Source organism: Ambystoma mexicanum, unplaced genomic scaffold, assembly GCF_040938575.1.
Source record: "Ambystoma mexicanum isolate Mex_15411 unplaced genomic scaffold, UKY_AmexF1_1 Mex_scaf52, whole genome shotgun sequence".
Classification (NCBI taxonomy): domain Eukaryota; kingdom Metazoa; phylum Chordata; class Amphibia; order Caudata; family Ambystomatidae; genus Ambystoma; species Ambystoma mexicanum.
The window spans coordinates 1,318,898-1,333,058 of NW_027182469.1; the positions used below are offsets into that span (position 1 = coordinate 1,318,898).

The 14,161-nt window shown below is 51.4% G+C and overlaps 22 non-coding genes across 22 annotated transcripts; all 22 read left to right on the top strand.

Moving 5' to 3' along the window:
- Window positions 1-657: 657 nt before the first annotated feature.
- TRNAG-CCC (transfer RNA glycine (anticodon CCC)) lies at window positions 658-728 on the top strand. Its single transcript has one exon. It is a non-coding gene; the product is annotated as a tRNA-Gly (tRNA).
- A 565-nt stretch (window positions 729-1,293) lies between these two features.
- TRNAG-GCC (transfer RNA glycine (anticodon GCC)) lies at window positions 1,294-1,364 on the top strand. The gene has a single exon. It is a non-coding gene; the product is annotated as a tRNA-Gly (tRNA).
- Window positions 1,365-1,714: 350 nt separating this feature from the next.
- On the top strand, window positions 1,715-1,785 carry TRNAG-CCC (transfer RNA glycine (anticodon CCC)). Its single transcript has one exon. It is a non-coding gene; the product is annotated as a tRNA-Gly (tRNA).
- Window positions 1,786-2,771: 986 nt separating this feature from the next.
- TRNAG-CCC (transfer RNA glycine (anticodon CCC)) lies at window positions 2,772-2,842 on the top strand. The gene has a single exon. It is a non-coding gene; the product is annotated as a tRNA-Gly (tRNA).
- Window positions 2,843-3,394: 552 nt separating this feature from the next.
- On the top strand, window positions 3,395-3,465 carry TRNAG-GCC (transfer RNA glycine (anticodon GCC)). Its single transcript has one exon. It is a non-coding gene; the product is annotated as a tRNA-Gly (tRNA).
- Window positions 3,466-3,815: 350 nt separating this feature from the next.
- On the top strand, window positions 3,816-3,886 carry TRNAG-CCC (transfer RNA glycine (anticodon CCC)). Its single transcript has one exon. It is a non-coding gene; the product is annotated as a tRNA-Gly (tRNA).
- A 565-nt stretch (window positions 3,887-4,451) lies between these two features.
- On the top strand, window positions 4,452-4,522 carry TRNAG-GCC (transfer RNA glycine (anticodon GCC)). The gene has a single exon. It is a non-coding gene; the product is annotated as a tRNA-Gly (tRNA).
- A 350-nt stretch (window positions 4,523-4,872) lies between these two features.
- On the top strand, window positions 4,873-4,943 carry TRNAG-CCC (transfer RNA glycine (anticodon CCC)). Its single transcript has one exon. It is a non-coding gene; the product is annotated as a tRNA-Gly (tRNA).
- Window positions 4,944-5,508: 565 nt separating this feature from the next.
- TRNAG-GCC (transfer RNA glycine (anticodon GCC)) lies at window positions 5,509-5,579 on the top strand. The gene has a single exon. It is a non-coding gene; the product is annotated as a tRNA-Gly (tRNA).
- Window positions 5,580-5,929: 350 nt separating this feature from the next.
- TRNAG-CCC (transfer RNA glycine (anticodon CCC)) lies at window positions 5,930-6,000 on the top strand. Its single transcript has one exon. It is a non-coding gene; the product is annotated as a tRNA-Gly (tRNA).
- A 565-nt stretch (window positions 6,001-6,565) lies between these two features.
- TRNAG-GCC (transfer RNA glycine (anticodon GCC)) lies at window positions 6,566-6,636 on the top strand. Its single transcript has one exon. It is a non-coding gene; the product is annotated as a tRNA-Gly (tRNA).
- Window positions 6,637-6,986: 350 nt separating this feature from the next.
- Window positions 6,987-7,057, top strand: TRNAG-CCC (transfer RNA glycine (anticodon CCC)). The gene has a single exon. It is a non-coding gene; the product is annotated as a tRNA-Gly (tRNA).
- Window positions 7,058-7,612: 555 nt separating this feature from the next.
- TRNAG-GCC (transfer RNA glycine (anticodon GCC)) lies at window positions 7,613-7,683 on the top strand. The gene has a single exon. It is a non-coding gene; the product is annotated as a tRNA-Gly (tRNA).
- Window positions 7,684-8,033: 350 nt separating this feature from the next.
- TRNAG-CCC (transfer RNA glycine (anticodon CCC)) lies at window positions 8,034-8,104 on the top strand. Its single transcript has one exon. It is a non-coding gene; the product is annotated as a tRNA-Gly (tRNA).
- A 552-nt stretch (window positions 8,105-8,656) lies between these two features.
- Window positions 8,657-8,727, top strand: TRNAG-GCC (transfer RNA glycine (anticodon GCC)). Its single transcript has one exon. It is a non-coding gene; the product is annotated as a tRNA-Gly (tRNA).
- Window positions 8,728-9,077: 350 nt separating this feature from the next.
- Window positions 9,078-9,148, top strand: TRNAG-CCC (transfer RNA glycine (anticodon CCC)). Its single transcript has one exon. It is a non-coding gene; the product is annotated as a tRNA-Gly (tRNA).
- Window positions 9,149-10,125: 977 nt separating this feature from the next.
- On the top strand, window positions 10,126-10,196 carry TRNAG-CCC (transfer RNA glycine (anticodon CCC)). The gene has a single exon. It is a non-coding gene; the product is annotated as a tRNA-Gly (tRNA).
- Window positions 10,197-10,758: 562 nt separating this feature from the next.
- TRNAG-GCC (transfer RNA glycine (anticodon GCC)) lies at window positions 10,759-10,829 on the top strand. Its single transcript has one exon. It is a non-coding gene; the product is annotated as a tRNA-Gly (tRNA).
- A 350-nt stretch (window positions 10,830-11,179) lies between these two features.
- Window positions 11,180-11,250, top strand: TRNAG-CCC (transfer RNA glycine (anticodon CCC)). Its single transcript has one exon. It is a non-coding gene; the product is annotated as a tRNA-Gly (tRNA).
- Window positions 11,251-12,233: 983 nt separating this feature from the next.
- On the top strand, window positions 12,234-12,304 carry TRNAG-CCC (transfer RNA glycine (anticodon CCC)). Its single transcript has one exon. It is a non-coding gene; the product is annotated as a tRNA-Gly (tRNA).
- A 565-nt stretch (window positions 12,305-12,869) lies between these two features.
- Window positions 12,870-12,940, top strand: TRNAG-GCC (transfer RNA glycine (anticodon GCC)). Its single transcript has one exon. It is a non-coding gene; the product is annotated as a tRNA-Gly (tRNA).
- Window positions 12,941-13,290: 350 nt separating this feature from the next.
- Window positions 13,291-13,361, top strand: TRNAG-CCC (transfer RNA glycine (anticodon CCC)). Its single transcript has one exon. It is a non-coding gene; the product is annotated as a tRNA-Gly (tRNA).
- The last annotated feature ends 800 nt before the right edge of the window (window positions 13,362-14,161 follow it).

Genomic DNA, 14,161 nt, shown 5'->3' on the forward strand with positions numbered 1-14,161 from the left:
CAAAGGCCACCCTCATCTACCAGTGTGCTTGCCTCTGTCCACTTTTCCTGTCTATAGAACCTGGCCGTTCGTGGCCGTTCGTGGCCAAGTGAGTGAGAAGGACTGCCAGGGCAGCGCAGCTCCCATTCACCCACCGGAGCTGGCGCCATCCTCATGTCACTGCAGTGCTCTGTTAAATCAGCTGCTCTGGGCTGCAATGGTCCAGAGCACTGTAGCGCCAGTGTGCAGCATGTAAGGCATTGGTGGTTCAGTGGTTGAATTCTCGCCTGCCACGCGGGAGGCCCGGGTTCGATTCCCGGCCAATGCATGAGTGTTTTGCACATGTACCTTTCGTTGACTTTGAAGCATCGTGAAAAGGAAGAGACCGAACAAAAAAACAAGCCTTGATTGCCTTGCTTGCCTTATTTCTGCTACTAGCGATCACTCTGCTGATCCCTTTTAGTAGAAGGGGCCGCTGCGCCTTGACTGGAAGCAGGGCAATCTCAGATTATGCAAAACGCTCATAGAGGCCCAGCCCGAGTAGGTGCCAGTCTCACACGTCTGCAAAGGCCTTCAATGAGGCTTTCAGCAGAAGTCAAGAGTTTACGAGTGACCATTCGCATGGAACTGGCAGGTGTGTTAAATCAAGCGCTCTACCGCAGTAATGCTGCTTGTCAAGCATTGGTAGTTCAGTGGTAGAATTCTCGCTTCCCAAGCGGGAGGCCCGGGTTCGATTCCCGGCCAATGCATGGCACTTTTGTAGACGTGTCTCTTGATATTTTAAAAGGCATGGGAAAAGAAAAATGGAAACGGTAGATAAGATGATTGCATTGCTTGTCTGTTTTCTGCGCAAAGAAAGCAATCTGCTGCCCTCTTTTAGCAGAAGATGGAACTGCAGTTTCAACTTAAGGCGGGAAACCTTCTATTATGCAAATAATTCCCAGAAGACCCCAGAAGCCCAGATTGAAAGGGTGTCAGCCTCGTGTGGCTGCAAAGATATCCCCTGAGTCCTGCGGTAGAAGTCTGGCTTTCCTGAGGCACGGTGCTCAGGGAACTGCACTCAGAGTAGCGACCCATACAAAGGCCACCCTCATCTACCAGTGTGCTTGCCTCTGTCCACTTTTCCTGTCTATAGAACCTGGCCGTTCGTGGCCGTTCGTGGCCAAGTGAGTGAGAAGGACTGCCAGGGCAGCGCAGCTCCCATTCACCCACCGGAGCTGGCGCCATCCTCATGTCACTGCAGTGCTCTGTTAAATCAGCTGCTCTGGGCTGCAATGGTCCAGAGCACTGTAGCGCCAGTGTGCAGCATGTAAGGCATTGGTGGTTCAGTGGTAGAATTCTCGCCTGCCACGCGGGAGGCCCGGGTTCGATTCCCGGCCAATGCATGAGTGTTTTGCACATGTACCTTTCGTTGACTTTGAAGCATCGTGAAAAGGAAGAGACCGAACAAAAAAACAAGCCTTGATTGCCTTGCTTGCCTTATTTCTGCTACTAGCGATCACTCTGCTGATCCCTTTTAGTAGAAGGGGCCGCTGCGCCTTGACTGGAAGCAGGGCAATCTCAGATTATGCAAAACGCTCATAGAGGCCCAGCCCGAGTAGGTGCCAGTCTCACACGTCTGCAAAGGCCTTCAATGAGGCTTTCAGCAGAAGTCAAGAGTTTACGAGTGACCATTCGCATGGAACTGGCAGGTGTGTTAAATCAAGCGCTCTACCGCAGTAATGCTGCTTGTCAAGCATTGGTAGTTCAGTGGTAGAATTCTCGCTTCCCAAGCGGGAGGCCCGGGTTCGATTCCCGGCCAATGCATGGCACTTTTGTAGACGTGTCTCTTGATATTTTAAAAGGCATGGGAAAAGAAAAATGGAAACGGTAGATAAGATGATTGCATTGCTTGTCTGTTTTCTGCGCAAAGAAAGCAATCTGCTGCCCTCTTTTAGCAGAAGATGGAACTGCAGTTTCAACTTAAGGCGGGAAACCTTCTATTATGCAAATAATTCCCAGAAGACCCCAGAAGCCCAGATTGAAAGGGTGTCAGCCTCGTGTGGCTGCAAAGATATCCCCTGAGTCCTGCGGTAGAAGTCTGGCTTTCCTGAGGCACGGTGCTCAGGGAACTGCACTCAGAGTAGCGACCCATACAAAGGCCACCCTCATCTACCAGTGTGCTTGCCTCTGTCCACTTTTCCTGTCTATAGAACCTGGCCGTTCGTGGCCGTTCGTGGCCAAGTGAGTGAGAAGGACTGCCAGGGCAGCGCAGCTCCCATTCACCCACCGGAGCTGGCGCCATCCTCATGTCACTGCAGTGCTCTGTTAAATCAGCTGCTCTGGGCTGCAATGGTCCAGAGCACTGTAGCGCCAGTGTACAGCATGTAAGGCATTGGTGGTTCAGTGGTAGAATTCTCACCTGCCACGCGGGAGGCCCGGGTTCGATTCCCGGCCAATGCATGAGCGTTTTGCACATGTACCTTTCGTTGACTTTGAAGCATCGTGAAAAGGAAGAGACCGAACAAAAAAACAAGCCTTGATTGCCTTGCTTGCCTTATTTCTGCTACTAGCGATCGCTCTGCTGATCCCTTTTAGTAGAAGGGGCCGCTGCGCCTTGACTGGAAGCAGGGCAATCTCAGATTATGCAAAACGCTCATAGAGGCCCAGCCCGAGTAGGTGCCAGTCTCACACGTCTGCAAAGGCCTTCAATGAGGCTTTCAGCAGAAGTCAAGAGTTTACGAGTGACCATTCGCATGGAACTGGCAGGTGTGTTAAATCAAGTGCTCTACCGCAGTAATGCTGCTTGTCAGGCATTGGTAGTTCAGTGGTAGAATTCTCGCTTCCCAAGCGGGAGGCCCGGGTTCGATTCCCGGCCAATGCATGGCACTTTTGTAGACGTGTCTCTTGATATTTTAAAAGGCATGGGAAAAGAAAAATGGAAACGGTAGATAAGATGATTGCATTGCTTGTCTGTTTTCTGCGCAAAGAAAGCACTCTGCTGCCCTCTTTTAGCAGAAGATGGAACGGCAGTTTCAATTTAAGGCGGGAAACCTATTATGCAAATAATTCCCAGAAGACCCCAGAAGCCCAGATTGAAAGGGTGTCAGCCTCGTGTGGCTGCAAAGATATCCCCTGAGTCCTGCGGTAGAAGTCTGGCTTTCCTGAGGCACGGTGCTCAGGGAACTGCACTCAGAGTAGCGACCCATACAAAGGCCACCCTCATCTACCAGTGTGCTTGCCTCTGTCCACTTTTCCTGTCTATAGAACCTGGCCGTTCGTGGCCAAGTGAGTGAGAAGGACTGCCAGGGCAGCGCAGCTCCCATTCACCCACCGGAGCTGGCGCCATCCTCATGTCACTGCAGTGCTCTGTTAAATCAGCTGCTCTGGGCTGCAATGGTCCAGAGCACTGTAGCGCCAGTGTGCAGCATGTAAGGCATTGGTGGTTCAGTGGTAGAATTCTCGCCTGCCACGCGGGAGGCCCGGGTTCGATTCCCGGCCAATGCATGAGCGTTTTGCACATGTACCTTTCGTTGACTTTGAAGCATCGTGAAAAGGAAGAGACCGAACAAAAAAACAAGCCTTGATTGCCTTGCTTGCCTTATTTCTGCTACTAGCGATCACTCTGCTGATCCCTTTTAGTAGAAGGGGCCGCTGCGCCTTGACTGGAAGCAGGGCAATCTCAGATTATGCAAACAGCTCATAGAGGCCCAGCCCGAGTAGGTGCCAGTCTCGCACGTCTGCAAAGGCCTTCAATGAGGCTTTCAGCAGAAGTCAAGAGTTTACGAGTGACCATTCGCATGGAACTGGCAGGTGTGTTAAATCAAGTGCTCTACCGCAGTAATGCTGCTTGTCAGGCATTGGTAGTTCAGTGGTAGAATTCTCGCTTCCCAAGCGGGAGGCCCGGGTTCGATTCCCGGCCAATGCATGGCACTTTTGTAGACGTGTCTCTTGATATTTTAAAAGGCATGGGAAAAGAAAAATGGAAACGGTAGACAAGATGATTGCATTGCTTGTCTGTTTTCTGCGCAAAGAAAGCACTCTGCTGCCCTCTTTTAGCAGAAGATGGAACGGCAGTTTCAACTTAAGGCGGGAAACCTTCTATTATGCAAATAATTCCCAGAAGACCCCAGAAGCCCAGATTGAAAGGGTGTCAGCCTCGTGTGGCTGCAAAGATATCCCCTGAGTCCTGCGGTAGAAGTCTGGCTTTCCTGAGGCACGGTGCTCAGGGAACTGCACTCAGAGTAGCGACCCATACAAAGGCCACCCTCATCTACCAGTGTGCTTGCCTCTGTCCACTTTTCCTGTCTATAGAACCTGGCCGTTCGTGGCCGTTCGTGGCCAAGTGAGTGAGAAGGACTGCCAGGGCAGCGCAGCTCCCATTCACCCACCGGAGCTGGCGCCATCCTCATGTCACTGCAGTGCTCTGTTAAATCAGCTGCTCTGGGCTGCAATGGTCCAGAGCACTGTAGCGCCAGTGTGCAGCATGTAAGGCATTGGTGGTTCAGTGGTAGAATTCTCGCCTGCCACGCGGGAGGCCCGGGTTCGATTCCCGGCCAATGCATGAGCGTTTTGCACATGTACCTTTCGTTGACTTTGAAGCATCGTGAAAAGGAAGAGACCGAACAAAAAAACAAGCCTTGATTGCCTTGCTTGCCTTATTTCTGCTACTAGCGATCACTCTGCTGATCCCTTTTAGTAGAAGGGGCCGCTGCGCCTTGACTGGAAGCAGGGCAATCTCAGATTATGCAAAACACTCATAGAGGCCCAGCCCGAGTAGGTGCCAGTCTCACACGTCTGCAAAGGCCTTCAATGAGGCTTTCAGCAGAAGTCAAGAGTTTACGAGTGACCATTCGCATGGAACTGGCAGGTGTGTTAAATCAAGCGCTCTACCGCAGTAATGCTGCTTGTCAAGCATTGGTAGTTCAGTGGTAGAATTCTCGCTTCCCAAGCGGGAGGCCCGGGTTCGATTCCCGGCCAATGCATGGCACTTTTGTAGACGTGTCTCTTGATATTTTAAAAGGCATGGGAAAAGAAAAATGGAAACGGTAGATAAGATGATTGCATTGCTTGTCTGTTTTCTGCGCAAAGAAAGCAATCTGCTGCCCTCTTTTAGCAGAAGATGGAACTGCAGTTTCAACTTAAGGCGGGAAACCTTCTATTATGCAAATAATTCCCAGAAGACCCCAGAAGCCCAGATTGAAAGGGTGTCAGCCTCGTGTGGCTGCAAAGATATCCCCTGAGTCCTGCGGTAGAAGTCTGGCTTTCCTGAGGCACGGTGCTCAGGGAACTGCACTCAGAGTAGCGACCCATACAAAGGCCTCCCTCATCTACCAGTGTGCTTGCCTCTGTCCACTTTTCCTGTCTATAGAACCTGGCCGTTCGTGGCCGTTCGTGGCCAAGTGAGTGAGAAGGACTGCCAGGGCAGCGCAGCTCCCATTCACCCACCGGAGCTGGCGCCATCCTCATGTCACTGCAGTGCTCTGTTAAATCAGCTGCTCTGGGCTGCAATGGTCCAGAGCACTGTAGCGCCAGTGTGCAGCATGTAAGGCATTGGTGGTTCAGTGGTAGAATTCTCGCCTGCCACGCGGGAGGCCCGGGTTCGATTCCCGGCCAATGCATGAGTGTTTTGCACATGTACCTTTCGTTGACTTTGAAGCATCGTGAAAAGGAAGAGACCGAACAAAAAAACAAGCCTTGATTGCCTTGCTTGCCTTATTTCTGCTACTAGCGATCACTCTGCTGATCCCTTTTAGTAGAAGGGGCCGCTGCGCCTTGACTGGAAGCAGGGCAATCTCAGATTATGCAAACAGCTCATAGAGGCCCAGCCCGAGTAGGTGCCAGTCTCACACGTCTGCAAAGGCCTTCAATGAGGCTTTCAGCAGAAGTCAAGAGTTTACGAGTGACCATTCGCATGGAACTGGCAGGTGTGTTAAATCAAGTGCTCTACCGCAGTAATGCTGCTTGTCAGGCATTGGTAGTTCAGTGGTAGAATTCTCGCTTCCCAAGCGGGAGGCCCGGGTTCGATTCCCGGCCAATGCATGGCACTTTTGTAGACGTGTCTCTTGATATTTTAAAAGGCATGGGAAAAGAAAAATGGAAACGGTAGATAAGATGATTGCATTGCTTGTCTGTTTTCTGCGCAAAGAAAGCACTCTGCTGCCCTCTTTTAGCAGAAGATGGAACGGCAGTTTCAACTTAAGGCGGGAAACCTTCTATTATGCAAATAATTCCCAGAAGACCCCAGAAGCCCAGATTGAAAGGGTGTCAGCCTCGTGTGGCTGCAAAGATATCCCCTGAGTCCTGCGGTAGAAGTCTGGCTTTCCTGAGGCACGGTGCTCAGGGAACTGCACTCAGAGTAGCGACCCATACAAAGGCCACCCTCATCTACCAGTGTGCTTGCCTCTGTCCACTTTTCCTGTCTATAGAACCTGGCCGTTCGTGGCCGTTCGTGGCCAAGTGAGTGAGAAGGACTGCCAGGGCAGCGCAGCTCCCATTCACCCACCGGAGCTGGCGCCATCCTCATGTCACTGCAGTGCTCTGTTAAATCAGCTGCTCTGGGCTGCAATGGTCCAGAGCACTGTAGCGCCAGTGTGCAGCATGTAAGGCATTGGTGGTTCAGTGGTAGAATTCTCGCCTGCCACGCGGGAGGCCCGGGTTCGATTCCCGGCCAATGCATGAGTGTTTTGCACATGTACCTTTCGTTGACTTTGAAGCATCGTGAAAAGGAAGAGACCGAACAAAAAAACAAGCCTTGATTGCCTTGCTTGCCTTATTTCTGCTACTAGCGATCACTCTGCTGATCCCTTTTAGTAGAAGGGGCCGCTGCGCCTTGACTGGAAGCAGGGCAATCTCAGATTATGCAAAACACTCATAGAGGCCCAGCCCGAGTAGGTGCCAGTCTCACACGTCTGCAAAGGCCTTCAATGAGGCTTTCAGCAGAAGTCAAGAGTTTACGAGTGACCATTCGCATGGAACTGGCAGGTGTGTTAAATCAAGCGCTCTACCGCAGTAATGCTGCTTGTCAAGCATTGGTAGTTCAGTGGTAGAATTCTCGCTTCCCAAGCGGGAGGCCCGGGTTCGATTCCCGGCCAATGCATGGCACTTTTGTAGACGTGTCTCTTGATATTTTAAAAGGCATGGGAAAAGAAAAATGGAAACGGTAGATAAGATGATTGCATTGCTTGTCTGTTTTCTGCGCAAAGAAAGCAATCTGCTGCCCTCTTTTAGCAGAAGATGGAACTGCAGTTTCAACTTAAGGCGGGAAACCTTCTATTATGCAAATAATTCCCAGAAGACCCCAGAAGCCCAGATTGAAAGGGTGTCAGCCTCGTGTGGCTGCAAAGATATCCCCTGAGTCCTGCGGTAGAAGTCTGGCTTTCCTGAGGCACGGTGCTCAGGGAACTGCACTCAGAGTAGCGACCCATACAAAGGCCACCCTCATCTACCAGTGTGCTTGCCTCTGTCCACTTTTCCTGTCTATAGAACCTGGCCGTTCGTGGCCAAGTGAGTGAGAAGGACTGCCAGGGCAGCGCAGCTCCCATTCACCCACCGGAGCTGGCGCCATCCTCATGTCACTGCAGTGCTCTGTTAAATCAGCTGCTCTGGGCTGCAATGGTCCAGAGCACTGTAGCGCCAGTGTACAGCATGTAAGGCATTGGTGGTTCAGTGGTAGAATTCTCGCCTGCCACGCGGGAGGCCCGGGTTCGATTCCCGGCCAATGCATGAGCGTTTTGCACATGTACCTTTCGTTGACTTTGAAGCATCGTGAAAAGGAAGAGACCGAACAAAAAAACAAGCCTTGATTGCCTTGCTTGCCTTATTTCTGCTACTAGCGATCACTCTGCTGATCCCTTTTAGTAGAAGGGGCCGCTGCGCCTTGACTGGAAGCAGGGCAATCTCAGATTATGCAAAACGCTCATAGAGGCCCAGCCCGAGTAGGTGCCAGTCTCACACGTCTGCAAAGGCCTTCAATGAGGCTTTCAGCAGAAGTCAAGAGTTTACGAGTGACCATTCGCATGGAACTGGCAGGTGTGTTAAATCAAGTGCTCTACCGCAGTAATGCTGCTTGTCAGGCATTGGTAGTTCAGTGGTAGAATTCTCGCTTCCCAAGCGGGAGGCCCGGGTTCGATTCCCGGCCAATGCATGGCACTTTTGTAGACGTGTCTCTTGATATTTTAAAAGGCATGGGAAAAGAAAAATGGAAACGCTAGATAAGATGATTGCATTGCTTGTCTGTTTTCTGCGCAAAGAAAGCACTCTGCTGCCCTCTTTTAGCAGAAGATGGAACGGCAGTTTCAATTTAAGGCGGGAAACCTATTATGCAAATAATTCCCAGAAGACCCCAGAAGCCCAGATTGAAAGGGTGTCAGCCTCGTGTGGCTGCAAAGATATCCCCTGAGTCCTGCGGTAGAAGTCTGGCTTTCCTGAGGCACGGTGCTCAGGGAACTGCACTCAGAGTAGCGACCCATACAAAGGCCACCCTCATCTACCAGTGTGCTTGCCTCTGTCCACTTTTCCTGTCTATAGAACCTGGCCGTTCGTGGCCAAGTGAGTGAGAAGGACTGCCAGGGCAGCGCAGCTCCCATTCACCCACCGGAGCTGGCGCCATCCTCATGTCACTGCAGTGCTCTGTTAAATCAGCTGCTCTGGGCTGCAATGGTCCAGAGCACTGTAGCGCCAGTGTGCAGCATGTAAGGCATTGGTGGTTCAGTGGTAGAATTCTCGCCTGCCACGCGGGAGGCCCGGGTTCGATTCCCGGCCAATGCATGAGCGTTTTGCACATGTACCTTTCGTTGACTTTGAAGCATCGTGAAAAGGAAGAGACCGAACAAAAAAACAAGCCTTGATTGCCTTGCTTGCCTTATTTCTGCTACTAGCGATCACTCTGCTGATCCCTTTTAGTAGAAGGGGCCGCTGCGCCTTGACTGGAAGCAGGGCAATCTCAGATTATGCAAACAGCTCATAGAGGCCCAGCCCGAGTAGGTGCCAGTCTCACACGTCTGCAAAGGCCTTCAATGAGGCTTTCAGCAGAAGTCAAGAGTTTACGAGTGACCATTCGCATGGAACTGGCAGGTGTGTTAAATCAAGTGCTCTACCGCAGTAATGCTGCTTGTCAGGCATTGGTAGTTCAGTGGTAGAATTCTCGCTTCCCAAGCGGGAGGCCCGGGTTCGATTCCCGGCCAATGCATGGCACTTTTGTAGACGTGTCTCTTGATATTTTAAAAGGCATGGGAAAAGAAAAATGGAAACGGTAGATAAGATGATTGCATTGCTTGTCTGTTTTCTGCGCAAAGAAAGCACTCTGCTGCCCTCTTTTAGCAGAAGATGGAACGGCAGTTTCAACTTAAGGCGGGAAACCTTCTATTATGCAAATAATTCCCAGAAGACCCCAGAAGCCCAGATTGAAAGGGTGTCAGCCTCGTGTGGCTGCAAAGATATCCCCTGAGTCCTGCGGTAGAAGTCTGGCTTTCCTGAGGCACGGTGCTCAGGGAACTGCACTCAGAGTAGCGACCCATACAAAGGCCACCCTCATCTACCAGTGTGCTTGCCTCTGTCCACTTTTCCTGTCTATAGAACCTGGCCGTTCGTGGCCGTTCGTGGCCAAGTGAGTGAGAAGGACTGCCAGGGCAGCGCAGCTCCCATTCACCCACCGGAGCTGGCGCCATCCTCATGTCACTGCAGTGCTCTGTTAAATCAGCTGCTCTGGGCTGCAATGGTCCAGAGCACTGTAGCGCCAGTGTACAGCATGTAAGGCATTGGTGGTTCAGTGGTAGAATTCTCACCTGCCACGCGGGAGGCCCGGGTTCGATTCCCGGCCAATGCATGAGCGTTTTTCACATGTACCTTTCGTTGACTTTGAAGCATCGTGAAAAGGAAGAGACCGAACAAAAAAACAAGCCTTGCTTGCCTTATTTCTGCTACTAGCGATCACTCTGCTGATCCCTTTTAGTAGAAGGGGCCGCTGCGCCTTGACTGGAAGCAGGGCAATCTCAGATTATGCAAAACGCTCATAGAGGCCCAGCCCGAGTAGGTGCCAGTCTCACACGTCTGCAAAGGCCTTCAATGAGGCTTTCAGCAGAAGTCAAGAGTTTACGAGTGACCATTCGCATGGAACTGGCAGGTGTGTTAAATCAAGTGCTCTACCGCAGTAATGCTGCTTGTCAGGCATTGGTAGTTCAGTGGTAGAATTCTCGCTTCCCAAGCGGGAGGCCCGGGTTCGATTCCCGGCCAATGCATGGCACTTTTGTAGACGTGTCTCTTGATATTTTAAAAGGCATGGGAAAAGAAAAATGGAAACGGTAGATAAGATGATTGCATTGCTTGTCTGTTTTCTGCGCAAAGAAAGCACTCTGCTGCCCTCTTTTAGCAGAAGATGGAACGGCAGTTTCAATTTAAGGCGGGAAACCTATTATGCAAATAATTCCCAGAAGACCCCAGAAGCCCAGATTGAAAGGGTGTCAGCCTCGTGTGGCTGCAAAGATATCCCCTGAGTCCTACGGTAGAAGTCTGGCTTTCCTGAGGCACGGTGCTCAGGGAACTGCACTCAGAGTAGCGACCCATACAAAGGCCACCCTCATCTACCAGTGTGCTTGCCTCTGTCCACTTTTCCTGTCTATAGAACCTGGCCGTTCGTGGCCGTTCGTGGCCAAGTGAGTGAGAAGGACTGCCAGGGCAGCGCAGCTCCCATTCACCCACCGGAGCTGGCGCCATCCTCATGTCACTGCAGTGCTCTGTTAAATCAGCTGCTCTGGGCTGCAATGGTCCAGAGCACTGTAGCGCCAGTGTGCAGCATGTAAGGCATTGGTGGTTCAGTGGTAGAATTCTCGCCTGCCACGCGGGAGGCCCGGGTTCGATTCCCGGCCAATGCATGAGCGTTTTGCACATGTACCTTTCGTTGACTTTGAAGCATCGTGAAAAGGAAGAGACCGAACAAAAAAACAAGCCTTGATTGCCTTGCTTGCCTTATTTCTGCTACTAGCGATCACTCTGCTGATCCCTTTTAGTAGAAGGGGCCGCTGCGCCTTGACTGGAAGCAGGGCAATCTCAGATTATGCAAAACACTCATAGAGGCCCAGCCCGAGTAGGTGCCAGTCTCACACGTCTGCAAAGGCCTTCAATGAGGCTTTCAGCAGAAGTCAAGAGTTTACGAGTGACCATTCGCATGGAACTGGCAGGTGTGTTAAATCAAGCGCTCTACCGCAGTAATGCTGCTTGTCAAGCATTGGTAGTTCAGTGGTAGAATTCTCGCTTCCCAAGCGGGAGGCCCGGGTTCGATTCCCGGCCAATGCATGGCACTTTTGTAGACGTGTCTCTTGATATTTTAAAAGGCATGGGAAAAGAAAAATGGAAACGGTAGATAAGATGATTGCATTGCTTGTCTGTTTTCTGCGCAAAGAAAGCACTCTGCTGCCCTCTTTTAGCAGAAGATGGAACGGCAGTTTCAACTTAAGGCGGGAAACCTATTATGCAAATAATTCCCAGAAGACCCCAGAAGCCCAGATTGAAAGGGTGTCAGCCTCGTGTGGCTGCAAAGATATCCCCTGAGTCCTGCGGTAGAAGTCTGGCTTTCCTGAGGCACGGTGCTCAGGGAACTGCACTCAGAGTAGCGACCCATACAAAGGCCACCCTCATCTACCAGTGTGCTTGCCTCTGTCCACTTTTCCTGTCTATAGAACCTGGCCGTTCGTGGCCGTTCGTGGCCAAGTGAGTGAGAAGGACTGCCAGGGCAGCGCAGCTCCCATTCACCCACCGGAGCTGGCGCCATCCTCATGTCACTGCAGTGCTCTGTTAAATCAGCTGCTCTGGGCTGCAATGGTCCAGAGCACTGTAGCGCCAGTGTGCAGCATGTAAGGCATTGGTGGTTCAGTGGTTGAATTCTCGCCTGCCACGCGGGAGGCCCGGGTTCGATTCCCGGCCAATGCATGAGTGTTTTGCACATGTACCTTTCGTTGACTTTGAAGCATCGTGAAAAGGAAGAGACCGAACAAAAAAACAAGCCTTGATTGCCTTGCTTGCCTTATTTCTGCTACTAGCGATCACTCTGCTGATCCCTTTTAGTAGAAGGGGCCGCTGCGCCTTGACTGGAAGCAGGGCAATCTCAGATTATGCAAAACGCTCATAGAGGCCCAGCCCGAGTAGGTGCCAGTCTCACACGTCTGCAAAGGCCTTCAATGAGGCTTTCAGCAGAAGTCAAGAGTTTACGAGTGACCATTCGCATGGAACTGGCAGGTGTGTTAAATCAAGCGCTCTACCGCAGTAATGCTGCTTGTCAAGCATTGGTAGTTCAGTGGTAGAATTCTCGCTTCCCAAGCGGGAGGCCCGGGTTCGATTCCCGGCCAATGCATGGCACTTTTGTAGACGTGTCTCTTGATATTTTAAAAGGCATGGGAAAAGAAAAATGGAAACGGTAGATAAGATGATTGCATTGCTTGTCTGTTTTCTGCGCAAAGAAAGCAATCTGCTGCCCTCTTTTAGCAGAAGATGGAACTGCAGTTTCAACTTAAGGCGGGAAACCTTCTATTATGCAAATAATTCCCAGAAGACCCCAGAAGCCCAGATTGAAAGGGTGTCAGCCTCGTGTGGCTGCAAAGATATCCCCTGAGTCCTGCGGTAGAAGTCTGGCTTTCCTGAGGCACGGTGCTCAGGGAACTGCACTCAGAGTAGCGACCCATACAAAGGCCACCCTCATCTACCAGTGTGCTTGCCTCTGTCCACTTTTCCTGTCTATAGAACCTGGCCGTTCGTGGCCGTTCGTGGCCAAGTGAGTGAGAAGGACTGCCAGGGCAGCGCAGCTCCCATTCACCCACCGGAGCTGGCGCCATCCTCATGTCACTGCAGTGCTCTGTTAAATCAGCTGCTCTGGGCTGCAATGGTCCAGAGCACTGTAGCGCCAGTGTGCAGCATGTAAGGCATTGGTGGTTCAGTGGTAGAATTCTCGCCTGCCACGCGGGAGGCCCGGGTTCGATTCCCGGCCAATGCATGAGTGTTTTGCACATGTACCTTTCGTTGACTTTGAAGCATCGTGAAAAGGAAGAGACCGAACAAAAAAACAAGCCTTGATTGCCTTGCTTGCCTTATTTCTGCTACTAGCGATCACTCTGCTGATCCCTTTTAGTAGAAGGGGCCGCTGCGCCTTGACTGGAAGCAGGGCAATCTCAGATTATGCAAAACGCTCATAGAGGCCCAGCCCGAGTAGGTGCCAGTCTCACACGTCTGCAAAGGCCTTCAATGAGGCTTTCAGCAGAAGTCAAGAGTTTACGAGTGACCATTCGCATGGAACTGGCAGGTGTGTTAAATCAAGCGCTCTACCGCAGTAATGCTGCTTGTCAAGCATTGGTAGTTCAGTGGTAGAATTCTCGCTTCCCAAGCGGGAGGCCCGGGTTCGATTCCCGGCCAATGCATGGCACTTTTGTAGACGTGTCTCTTGATATTTTAAAAGGCATGGGAAAAGAAAAATGGAAACGGTAGATAAGATGATTGCATTGCTTGTCTGTTTTCTGCGCAAAGAAAGCAATCTGCTGCCCTCTTTTAGCAGAAGATGGAACTGCAGTTTCAACTTAAGGCGGGAAACCTTCTATTATGCAAATAATTCCCAGAAGACCCCAGAAGCCCAGATTGAAAGGGTGTCAGCCTCGTGTGGCTGCAAAGATATCCCCTGAGTCCTGCGGTAGAAGTCTGGCTTTCCTGAGGCACGGTGCTCAGGGAACTGCACTCAGAGTAGCGACCCATACAAAGGCCACCCTCATCTACCAGTGTGCTTGCCTCTGTCCACTTTTCCTGTCTATAGAACCTGGCCGTTCGTGGCCGTTCGTGGCCAAGTGAGTGAGAAGGACTGCCAGGGCAGCGCAGCTCCCATTCACCCACCGGAGCTGGCGCCATCCTCATGTCACTGCAGTGCTCTGTTAAATCAGCTGCTCTGGGCTGCAATGGTCCAGAGCACTGTAGCGCCAGTGTACAGCATGTAAGGCATTGGTGGTTCAGTGGTAGAATTCTCACCTGCCACGCGGGAGGCCCGGGTTCGATTCCCGGCCAATGCATGAGCGTTTTGCACATGTACCTTTCGTTGACTTTGAAGCATCGTGAAAAGGAAGAGACCGAACAAAAAAACAAGCCTTGATTGCCTTGCTTGCCTTATTTCTGCTACTAGCGATCGCTCTGCTGATCCCTTTTAGTAGAAGGGGCCGCTGCGCCTTGACTGGAA